Source organism: Quercus suber, unplaced genomic scaffold (assembly GCF_002906115.3).
Source record: "Quercus suber isolate HL8 unplaced genomic scaffold, Cork oak 2.0 scaffold_3B, whole genome shotgun sequence".
In the NCBI taxonomy this organism is placed as follows: domain Eukaryota; kingdom Viridiplantae; phylum Streptophyta; class Magnoliopsida; order Fagales; family Fagaceae; genus Quercus; species Quercus suber.
Window position 1 is genome coordinate 108,169 of NW_027071805.1, and position 11,281 is coordinate 119,449.

Genomic DNA, 11,281 nt, shown 5'->3' on the forward strand with positions numbered 1-11,281 from the left:
AGGAATCAAGAAACTTATATGATGGGAGAGAGTGAAACTCAATCACGTAGTGCTTGTTGTTAGGTTGTGTACCATATGGTTTGATGAACTTATGAGAAAAGAAATTGTTGTGTATGAATGATTTTCTTTTTCTTTTTTTTTTTTTTAAGAAAAGAAAATTCTATTAGAATGATGTAATTCTGTAAGGTTTATCTATTTTCTTTATGATTTGTGGCCTGTATTTTGCATCATGAAATATAGGTGTCTCATCAAAGAAGGAACTATTAGGGCGGACCATGGACACTCCTAGTTCCTTGAAAGTTTTAATTATAATATTTTCTTTTATATATATATATATATATATGAAGCAAATATTAAAATCATAATATTCTTCGTTCATATTAAAATCAGACCATGGACACTCCTAGTTCCTTGAAAGTTTTAATTATAATATTTTCTTTTATATATATATATATATATATGAAGCAAATATTAAAATCATAATATTCTTCGTTCATATTAAAATCAGATGGGACCCATACATGATTTTGCCGTGCTACTAGTTTTTACGGTTACAAACAATAACAGAGCTTTTCATTGTCAAGGGCGAACCCATATTTGGGCTAAGTTGCGGAAAAATGATATGGTGTAATTGGACCACCCTTATTTGAGAGAACCATTTGTCTCGCTAGGTTCATTAAAAGTTTAATCCTTCATTAGTTCTCTTTAAGAGTGGTTTTTAATGGAGTCTCACAAAAAATTCATATATAGATAACTTTTCTCAATTGTAATTCTTTAGGCTATTTTGTGTTTTCTTATAATCTCTTTTTAATAAAATTATTTTTACCTATCAAAAAAAAAAAAAATAGTATATTTGACTTTGTTAGTTTCCTTTTGGAGTTTAAAAAAGCAAGAAATGTCTCAAATTAAACAACAGATATTGATGAGTCCAAAAAAATCATTAGGTCGTCCATTAATATGGACGACCTTGCATCATTAGTAGGCCATCAAAGATAACCGCTCAACACATTCAATAACGACCATCAAAGGTCTTAAACTCTCATCAAGACAAAGAACATTACAATCAAGGTAATAATCACCCTAATTTATGTACAACAACTACCTAAGTCACTTATAAAATGGACAATTTGTCTCACTAGCAAAGGTACGTCAAAAGCTACTACAAAACACTATCTAAATATGAAAAATATGGGTTAATACTAACTTAAGCATCGAAGGCTCCCCCACCGGGCACAACCCAGTGGTCTATTCGATCTATCTCTCCTTTATCTTGCAGGTCCTACGAGATTGTCTAATACTATGGATTGGGCGAGTGACCCAAACTGACGATTTTGGCATCATCAGATATGTTTAGGAACTAGAAAATTGAATGACATATTTTGATGCAGTGATCCGTTAAAATATTGACTAAAAGTACATTTTTGATTTTTAGTACCAAAATGTTCAATATGAATTTTTATCCGCATGAATGAATGCTTCAAGCACACTTGAGTTGTAAAAATGCCAACCATTGAAAAATACTCATTTACTAAAACAGAACCGTCGATAAGGTGACCCTTAAATACCACATTAGCTCAAAATGATGTTATTTTAAATAAATCAATTGAATCCTAGAATTGTGGTTTATGGAGTCACCATATTTAACTTCAATTAAATACTCCATAGTATTTCCACATATATATATATATATATTAAGCAAATATTAAAATCATAATATTTTCGTTCATAATAATATCAGATGGGACCCATACATGATTTTGTCGTGCTACTAGTTTTACGGTTACAAACAATAACAGAGCTTTTTATTGTCAAGGGCGAACCCATATTTGGGCTAGTTTGCGGAAAAATGATATGGTGTAATAGGATCACCCCTATTTGAGAGAACCATTTGTCTTGCCAGGTTCATTAAAAGTTTAATCCTTCATTAGTTCTCTTCAAGAGATTTTTTTTTTTTTTTTTTTTCTTTTGGAGTCTTACAAAAACTTCATATATAGATAACTTTTCTCAATTGTAATTCTTTAGGCTATTTTGTGTTTTCTTATAATTTCTCTTTAATAAAATTATTTTTACCTATCAAAAAAAAAAAAATAGTATATTTGACTATGTTAGCTTCCTTTTGGAGTTTAAAAAAGCAAGAAATGTCTCAAATTAAACAACAGATATGTTTAGGAACTATAAAATTGAATGACATTTTTTGATGCAGTGGTCCGTTAAAATATTGACTAAAAGTACATTTTGATTTTTTAGTACCAAAATGTTCAATATGAATTTGTTTCTGCATGAATGAATTACTTCAAGCATACTTGAGTTGTAAAAATGCCAACTACTAAAAAATACTCATTTACTAAAACAGAACCGTGGATAAGGTGACCCTTAAATACCACATTAGCTCAAAATATGTTATTTTAAATAAATCAATTGAATCCTGGAATTAAGGTTTATGGAGTCACCATATTTAACTTCAATTAAATATTCCATAGTATTTCCACCAATCTTCGTCATGTGATTTTTGACATTCTTCACAATCAATTCAATCTTTTTCATCTGAGCCACTTAAAGTCTCTCAGTCACTAAGAAAGTAGGGTTTCTTGCTTCACTTAGGCTGTAGAAGTTTTGTCCTTTCTTCGAATGAGACTGTCTTTGTTTTTTGTCCTCAAGGAGTATTAAGTATACTCATTGAGCTAGTGGTAATCTTATTGTTGGGGTTCTTAGGAAACAGTTCTTGATCTATGTAGGGGCCTTTTTTTTTTTGTGTTGTGCATCAGGTTGGGCTGCCTCCTGCGGTAATGGGCCCGAATGTTTCTGAGGAAGGGGGTTGAGACCGGTCCAACTGTAACTCAACTTGGGCTGGCTTGTGCACAAACTATGCCTCGTCTGCCAAGAGTGTGCTTACAACAAACAAAGCTGTTTCAAATTAGTTATGGCAGGCAGAGCAGTTTCAAATGAGTTACGGCAGGCAGATATAATAATAATAACAAAACAGAGTACTCTGACTATTTAATGAAAAATGACCAAGTAATCCCTACTTATAAAACATAATTATAGTCATAACAATGTCTTTTACAAAGAAAGTAAAGGAGAAAGAAGATAATATGGATTAATCAAGAATGAGCATAAAATCAAATTTAAGTTTGGTCCATAGAAGCAAAACCATAGAGGGGAGAACGCCTCCTCTCAATGCAAATAATCTCCCAGGAAAGATCCTGTCATGGGGATTAATGGCTTTAAGAGAACCGAACCTGAATGGTTAATGCCCAAAAAGAATCCTTCTTATATTTTGGAAGAGAGCAGGATTTAAAGGGGGAGAGAGAGAAATCGACTTACTAGTGCATGCCCACCGTATTAACTCTCTTTGTTTTCTATTTTCTCTCTTATATTTTCCTTTTCCTTTTTACCATCTTTCTTTTCTTTATGAATTGCCCTGTTTTTCGGTGATTTTTCCATCCTTTCTCAAGGCACGGCAAGGGTCTTCTTATAGGGTCTGTCGTGACCAGATTTTACCACTTTACCCCTTAACCGCCTTTGTCTGGTCTGAGCGTACTTGCCGACCACCAAGGAGTTCATTTGTGTACCACTTACCATCGCCAAACAAAGGCAGGTTTGTTTCGTTTGTTAGTCTACCGTGGCACCCTTTCCTGCCACAGTGTAAATGATTTCTCTCTCTTTCCCTCAAGGCATGCACCTAACGGTCCCTCCCTCAACCTTGCTTTTTTTGGGTAGTCTGTCGTCCCAGTAGGACGTACCTCCCAAAAGGGCTTAGGCAGGAGCCGCAGAATATGTCTTTTCCCCTCTCCCCACCACCAAACCATACCCACCTTGCCTCTTATCTCTGACCCATGACCCCATCACGTCCCATATTGGCTGGGTACAGGTTGGTCGTGCCTAGACCTTGCGCATACTTCCCTTTCATGTATGTCCAAAATCTGTCTACTATTCATGCGTTTGCTGCGATCTGGAGCTTCATTTGCACAGTCTGCCGCACCTCTTCGTTCTTTTATGTGGGCCGTTTTATAATTCATTGTTCCCTTTAGGGGCTGGACTTCATTTGATACTAGGCTTCACATTTCTTCCTGCCTACTTCTTGATTGCCATCATGTCCTGCCATATTACTTTGTCATTCTTGCTGTATTGACTTGGTCTTGCTGGTCCTCTTTTAGACCTGCTGTTTACTCTCTTCCCCAAATGGCTTTACATGGCCATTGGCTTTCTTACTTAGGGGCTCTTGTGTCCCTTTTGTTTTTCCTTGGGCATCCTCGGCCCATTTACTTGTTTTGGGTTTCCTTAGCCATTTTCCTAACTTTATGTTCCCATGGGCTTTTACTTACTTCATTGGGCTTCCCCGACCCAATTACTTCATACTCATCCTTAGGGTTTGTGAGCCTGCCAATAATCCTCTACTCTCTTTGCTTACATTACTTTGAGCCTGCCATGACTCATTCTTACTTTTTCACATCATACACTGCCCATGGGTTTGTTATTCTCTCTTTCCGGGCTTTTTGAGCCCATTTCCTTTCTCAAGGCCCATTTATTTATTTTAAAGACCTGTAATCCATTATTCCTGCCGCTTGGGTTTAATGGTTTTATTCTATGCTTGCCACTTTTATTTGCTGCCAGCATTGCTGGGTTGGGCCTCCTTCCTTCTATTTTGTGTTTTACAAAAAATGACTCTCAACAATCTACTCTTCTTCCAGTTTTACATGTGTATCTTCCTTATCTGAAAATGAAGCAATTGACTATGAGTTGGCGTAACCTATCTCTATCAGAAAAAGGAACAAACTAGTTTCATCCTTCCTAAAGATCATAGAAAGGGTGAGTTTGTTATTGCTGGGAAATTCCTAACCTCTTGTTTTCTTCAAATGAAGGTCGTGGCAAGAACTTTCAAACAATTGTGGCGGTCAAATAACGGTTTCAAAGTTTGCAATTAGGGACTCCAAGTCTATAATCAAGGGTTACAAACTCTATAATTTGGACTCCAAGTCTGTTTTTCTTTCCAGATATGTTGTTTTTCATGAGAGTATTTTTCCCTTCTAGTCCATGGAATTTCACCTTCAGTCCCATTATTCCATACCCACTAGTTCCCTTTTTCCATCACCACCTCCACTTGTTTTAGATTTTCCTGATATTGATCATGTGCCCACTTCCTCTCTCCCTTAGATCTACCCATATCAAATTCTACCTCAGCAGATACTACAGCACCACTTCCAGCACCTTCAACTTCATCCAACCCTCCCACCATCCAACCCTCAAGACACTCCACTAGACCTCATAAAGCACCTGCATATCTCAAGGACTTTCATTGCCAAATTGTTTCTGCCACTCACGCTCTACCTACTTTTCCCATTGAGTCTATGATTTCCTATGATAACCTTTCCTCTCCACATAGAGCTTTTACTCTTGCTCTTTCATTTGCATCTAAACCTAAGTCCTATCTTGAGGCTAGTAGAGATCCTAGATGGCAAGCTACTATGAATGCTGAGATTACAACACTAGAGGCAAACCACACTTGGTTTCTTACTCCTTTGCCAATTGGTAAAGTGCCCATTGGATGTAAATGAGTTTACAAAATAAACCTTAAGGCTGATGGAAGTGTAGAGAGATTCAAAGCAAGATTGGTGGCAAAGGATTATACTCAACAACAAGGTTTGGCAGTTAGGGGGAGAACAACAATTTGGTTTGCAAGCTCACAAAATCCTTGTATGGTCTGAAGTAGGCAATGGTTTTCTAAATTGTCTACTACTATCATCAGTCATGGCTTCATTCAATCAAGGTTTAACTACTCTATGTTTACTATGGTCCAAGGTGATGTTATTGTTGTCATTCTAGTATATGTGGATGACATTCTTGTGGCTAGCAACAATTTACAAGACATTACAGATTTAAGGTGTTTCTTCATGACCAGTTCAAGCTAAAAGCCCTTAGTCCTTTAAAGTACTTCTTGGGATTAGAAGTAGCAAAAACTTCCAAAGGCATCAGCTTATGTAGAGAAAATATGCATTGGACTTGCTTGCAGGACTGGTCAGCTTGCAGCTAAACCAGTGAAGTCACCTATGGAACAAAGTTTGAAGTTGTCAAACTATCATGGAGAGTTGTTGACAGATCCTTCACTATAAAGGAAACTGATTGGAAAGTTGCTATATCCGACCTTAACTAGACCTAATATAACCTTTTGTGTGCATTAGCTCAGGCAATTTCTTGCATAGCTAAGGCAGCCATACCTGCAAGCATCTACAAGAGTACTTAAATACTTGAAGGGCACACCTGGTCAGGGATTTTTCTTTTCTGCTAATTCTAAACTACAGCTTAAAGGGTATTGTGATTCTAATTGGGCCAACTGTCCTAATACCAAAAGATCAATCACTGGTTTCTATGTTTTCTTGGGTGATTCACTTATATCCTGGAAGTCTAAAAAGCAGCATACAGTGTCAATATCCTATGCAGAGTCAGAGTACTGATCAATGGTAGTCCTTGTGAGTGAATTTGTATGGATGGTTACCTTACTTAAGGACCTAGGAGTTTATCATACTCAGCCTGCTCCTCTACTATGAAAATCAAGCTGCTACCCACATAGCAGCAAACCCTATCTTCCATAAGAGGACAAAACATATAGAGTTAGACTTTCACTTTGTAAGAGAGAAGATACAAAACAAGCTAGTCAAAACCTTTCATGTCTCCGCTAGGCACCAACGAGCAGATTTGCTCACAAAGCTACTTGGTCATCAACAATTTAATAACCTCTTGCACAAGATGGGCATAAATAACATTTATGCTCCATCTTGAGGGGGAGTATTGTGAGACCTGAAGAATTGAAGAAGTGCAGACTTGGGAATTGAAGAAATGCAATGTAGAAGAAAGCTACAAGTAGTTGATAGTCTGTACTTAGCTAAACGGCCTGTAGCAATGATGTTAATGTTTTAGTGCTTGCACGTGACACGTGTGAAGCTGTTAATGAATTAAGATGGCTGTTAGTTAGTTAAGTCAGTTTTCTTTTCTGTTAGTTAGTTTTCTCTTCCTCTCTTATCACTCTGTTATATATATATACAATGATTAGCATTCAGTAATACACACGAGGTATTTTCAGCATTGGATTCCTTTTTCTTCTTTCTCAATATTTTGTACGTCAAGCCTAGCAATTAACTGTGGCACTGCAGGCTGCAAAGTGTGCAGATTAAATTATTATTCATCAGAATTCAAACACAATAATATAATTACTGAGATAATAATAAGAAAAAATAACATAAGAACAAAAGAACAAAATCGAAACATGCTACCAATAAATTGAGAGAGGTCCATATTAATGATATATAGAAAGAACAAAGCTATCGAATGTTAATTTTTTAGACAAAGTGAAACAAATCAATATCAAGCATAAACATAAACAAAAATTTTATGGACATAACTAAATCTACAATAAAGACAAACCGTAGAACTTTTAAATATAGATGTTAAACCCTAACAATGTACTGATATAACATAAGAGTAATTCACCCCAAAATCCGCAATCTTAATTAATCCTCATCAAGAACGAATGCTTTATCCGCACACACAAAAGTTGATAAAGGGATACGAAGAAACCAGCATGTACTGATAATTTTTAAACCAAAGCAATACTACCCTCACCACCGGGGGAATTGTAGACACCTCAAAGATTGTCCCTTGACTCTGCCTTTCCATCAACAAATATGCCACTGCCACTAATTTCTCTCAACTTAGCCAAGCTCAGTGGGTTTTCAGCAGATCATGGAGGAACATGTTCCTTAAAAATATCATTTCCTGTCAGCTTAGCTCACTTTTGGTTATGCAATTTTTTTTTTTTTTACCAATTGATAACCAGTTCATCACTAAACATATCATCACTCTGACCTCCAGCGGGCTATATAAAAATAACAAAAACAAAAAATGACACCAAAAATACAAAAATTCAGAAACACATTCGTTTTGGATAATTTATGTATTTCAAACCAATGAACAATAAAAAAAGAGAATAATTGAAGTAGCAGAACCACACAATTGGGAATACTACATCTTCCTTCAAAGATTGTGCTTGAATGTGTTATGGATGCACATCATAATAATATGAAGAAAACCAAAAAGTGTAGAGAGATATAGATTGGATATAACACTTAAAATAACCTTGCATCTAGAAAAATTAAGTGTATTGGAAGAAGGTGATAACACAATGACACTTCACAGCTAAAAATTTGATCTAACCTACCAAGCTACCCTGCATGATGTGTTAGAAGAAGATCATAGCACAATGATAGTTATTTGACTTCTCATCCGAATTATAGTACTTGGAAGATTGAAATATAAAGATAATAAAGATTCACTTCCATGCCCATGAAATACTCACATTTGAAACTTTGATAGATCTGCATAAATTTCAAGGCGCAGGTTCCCCCATGTCTCTGCTTTCTATCGATTCCAATTTCCAAGGTGTGTGCAGCAGACAGTGACTGAGGTACAATTTCTTGAGCTCCTTACGCATGGCATCTGATATCTGCTTCTTATGATGTGTCCAATTCACATTGTTATGTGCCACTTAATTTCATCCCAAAAACTCTTACTTGAAAAAAAAAAAACAATGTTTTTCAGTAAAGAAATTGGAGAGCAATAGCCAATAAGCACCAGAGTTGCATTAACACTGTTTCTCTCACCATTTAATCATCATTCCTGCTAGAAAGTATCAGTATTTAGGAGTTAAGTTTTTAATTGTCAATTTCTCATACAAGTGGTGTGCACATTAACAAATACATCAACAAACGCCATATCAACGTTGATTCTTTTCCCTCTATAGATTTTGACCAAGATTAAGTCTTTCAAAGATGGAAAACTCATAGCATGTCTTAAATTATATTCTAGGTATATCTTAAAAAAATAAATAAATAAATAAAACTTATCCTTTCAAAACTGTCTAATCCCAGGGAAAAAAAAAATTCCCAAGAAACAAACAGAGGCTTAAAAAAAACCAAACCCACCTAGAGATAAACTTTACACAATCATATCTTAAGCAGTCTCACAAAAGCAATTTAAAAATACCCAAAAAAGACAGAAAATATGATCTCCTGACCTGACGATGGGGGAAAGCAGAGTGTTTATGCCACAGCCTCTGCAATTGGGTCATAAGATTAACAGACATGGTGGCTTTTCTAGCTCAAAAGTGTAAGCTTTATTACTCAGCAAGATTGACACAGAAAACAAAGTGTACAATTGAAACAGATCATGTTAAAATCTATCTTACAGATTAGAGAGGGTTTTGACTAAATAATTACAATATCAGAGGTGTGAAATGCTAGTCAGAGATAAGGAATGGAAGGGAGGGAGGGATTACATTACAGGATGGCATATCTGGGTGAGGGTTTGAACCGACTCTGAATTGTTGGTTGTGAAAAAAGAAATACTCGGATAAGTTAGCATAGTCCGATTTACTCGTGCCATAAAAGCATCCTTCACTTTCCTTTTAAAAATTTAATGGCCCTCTACCGCATTGTTACTTCACATTAGACAAGACCAAAAGTAACCCAATATCAGAAATAGATTACTGAACACCAAAATCAAATCCATAGAAATGAAGTAAAGAAATGGACTTCACACCCAAACTCGATCTTATCCAATCACTATCTACTTTCAATTTAAATTCTCATTAACAAATCAATCTTGCTCCTACCTAATTACCTGTAACCTGTATTATACCGTTCTAGTCGCAGTGGAACAGTTATCCGCAATTAAATGTAATGCTAATTGGTTGATGAACTAGGATTTCAAAATTTATTACATTTAACTAGAGCTAATATGGGATTAGAATAAGATTAATCGTAGTATGAATACTAATTAAGTCTTGTATTGTTGTGTCACATTCAATTAATAGTACACTATTTGCTCTCTTCTAACATTCTTCGTCAGTATATCTATATAACCCTAACACAAAAAATTGGTTTCATCTGCCAAGAGTTATTCTAAATATGTTCATCGTTGACTGCTATGTGTATCTTGTTTCTTTATATGGACAAGTACTCATTTTTTACATGAATAATTTCAAGTGGACTAAATGCCTCGTGGAGAAAAATAATAATTGGGATGACATGTATTCACGAGACACTAGCTTGAAAGGTAGCGTTGTAGAGTCCGAAGGACAAATTATGCATGTTTAGAATGGCAGTGTCGTGTTGATTGAAATAAGCAGCAGAGAGTGCATTTTGACTTCTTAGATTGAATAAAAGGAGAATAGCTTGGGATAAAATGAGCACTGAAGAGAGCTTAGAGTCATGAGTTAATTTTGGGAGAAAAGGGATTACTTGGGGGCAGAATTAATTTTGGAATAATGTTACGTTCACAACATTTTTATAATAAATCTTGTACAAAAAGTTGTTATTGGTAGGTAAAAAAATAATACCAATATTGGTCCTAAATTAAAATCAGTAACAGCTTACCACATTAGATTTGTTATAAAATTATTGTAAAACTGTTGTGAATGTAGCTTTACTCTTATTTTTGTTGAATCCAAATTTTTGTAATTCTCAAATCAAAGTGTTTAACATTTTTACTAGGGTAATCACAATAAGATAATTTAGCATATAAGTTTTTTTTGGCATATATATATATATATATACACATTTTTTTACAAGTCAGGTGGTCACACCCTGGCTTGCATGTGGAGCTGCCACTGGGTTTTTACAGGCTGAAGGAGGCTACCATTCATTTGTTTTGAAGAACACAGCGATGAGGAATGTGTACATGCTCCGTTATAACGGAAATGGTTTTGTAATTGATGTCAACAATTTGGATCAGCATGATAGCGTGGTTCTGAGTCACAGTTTGGAACAAGATAAAAATTTCCATTGGGTCGGCTTGGGTGACTGAAATTGCTAACTAAATCAACCTTCATATGTTGTCCTCTTAAATATGTTATGGAATTCATAAATAAATGCAAGACTAGTCCAGGAAAACAATTTTTTTTTTCAGTTTCATTCTTCACATATTAGGGCCAGCCGGGAACTTAGAAATTTATTTCTTTTGATAATTAAATTAATAGCTAGTAGTTGTGGTTTTTCTGATTTCCCCTTTTTGTGAGTGTGTGTGGGGGCGTGTTGAGTTATAGACCAAAACAATGTAATTATGTTCCCTCTTCATACAAGGGGGTCTAAGATAAAGGAATATGTATTTAGATGCGTTTTTTTCAATAAGTTTGCAAGATTTTCATAATGCTGATTTGCAAGACTAGTCTGTATAATTGATCATTCTTTTGTGTAGTCGGGCAGCCTTGCAGGGTTCTGCAAATAATATG

General features: G+C 35.4%; 1 long non-coding RNA gene across 3 annotated transcripts; it reads right to left on the reverse strand.

Annotated features, from left to right (window-relative positions):
• Positions 1-7,466: 7,466 nt before the first annotated feature.
• LOC112034357 (uncharacterized) lies at positions 7,467-9,845 on the reverse strand. Of its 3 annotated transcripts, none has more exons than XR_010627662.1 (3): positions 9,068-9,793; positions 8,351-8,670; positions 7,467-7,870 (listed from the first exon to the last, which is right to left on the reverse strand). It is a non-coding gene; the product is annotated as an uncharacterized LOC112034357 (long non-coding RNA). The 3 variants fall into 3 exon arrangements; XR_010627661.1 differs by having other exon boundaries at positions 8,351-8,563; positions 9,068-9,781; XR_010627660.1 differs by having other exon boundaries at positions 8,351-9,845.
• Positions 9,846-11,281: the final 1,436 nt, after the last annotated feature.